Genomic DNA, 895 nt, shown 5'->3' on the forward strand with positions numbered 1-895 from the left:
GCGGAAAAAACTCGTGTTGCTGCGGTATGGAGGGAGGGGTGGAAACCGTGGAAAACTCGTCTCCGTGATTGAGCGGGAGAGTAAGTAGTATAGGACATTATCCATTGTTAGGGAACGGTTGTAATGGTAGTGAGAATGTAGAATCGTCTTTGGAGCGGACCTGGGAGTGGCAAGCATAAGGGACGAAGACGGGGAAACATGTCGGATGCGATCATACCAGCACTAAAGCACCGGATCCCATCAGAACTCCGAAGTTAAGCGTGCTTGGGCGAGAGTAGTACTAGGATGGGTGACCTCCTGGGAAGTCCTCGTGTTGCCTTCCTTTTATAATTATTTTTTGCGCCTTGTGACAAACATATCGCACGTGCGCGATATATATTAATCCCGTTATATTATTTTTGACGTTTGCGATATGTTTAAGCTCGATGCTCATTGCTCGCGCATCTTGGGGCGGCTTTGTGGCGCGAAGAGCGCTTTCTGAAAGGGGTGGAAAAACTCGTGTTGCTGCGGTATGGAGGGAGGGGTGGAAACCGTGGAAAACTCATCTCCGTGATTGAGCGGGAGAGTAAGTAGTATAGGACATTATCCATTGTTAGGGAACGGTTGTAATGGTAGTGAGAATGTAGAATCGTCTTTGGAGCGGACCTGGGAGTGGCAAGCATAAGGGACGAAGACGGGGAAACATGTCGGATGCGATCATACCAGCACTAAAGCACCGGATCCCATCAGAACTCCGAAGTTAAGCGTGCTTGGGCGAGAGTAGTACTAGGATGGGTGACCTCCTGGGAAGTCCTCGTGTTGCCTTCCTTTTATAATTATTTTTTGCGCCTTGTGACAAACATATCGCACGTGCGCGATATATATTAATCCCGTTATATTATTTTTGACGTTTGCG

The 895-nt window shown here is 48.2% G+C and overlaps 2 non-coding genes across 2 annotated transcripts; both read left to right on the top strand.

Annotated features, from left to right (window-relative positions):
- The first annotated feature begins 203 nt into the window (after positions 1–203).
- On the top strand, positions 204–322 carry LOC119343641. Its single transcript, XR_005166198.1, has one exon. It is a non-coding gene; the product is annotated as a 5S ribosomal RNA (ribosomal RNA).
- A 366-nt stretch (positions 323–688) lies between these two features.
- Positions 689–807, top strand: LOC119343642. The gene has a single exon (XR_005166199.1). It is a non-coding gene; the product is annotated as a 5S ribosomal RNA (ribosomal RNA).
- Positions 808–895: the final 88 nt, after the last annotated feature.

The sequence above is a fragment of the Triticum dicoccoides genome, unplaced genomic scaffold (genome assembly GCF_002162155.2).
Source record: "Triticum dicoccoides isolate Atlit2015 ecotype Zavitan unplaced genomic scaffold, WEW_v2.0 scaffold135529, whole genome shotgun sequence".
NCBI lineage: Eukaryota > Viridiplantae > Streptophyta > Magnoliopsida > Poales > Poaceae > Triticum > Triticum dicoccoides.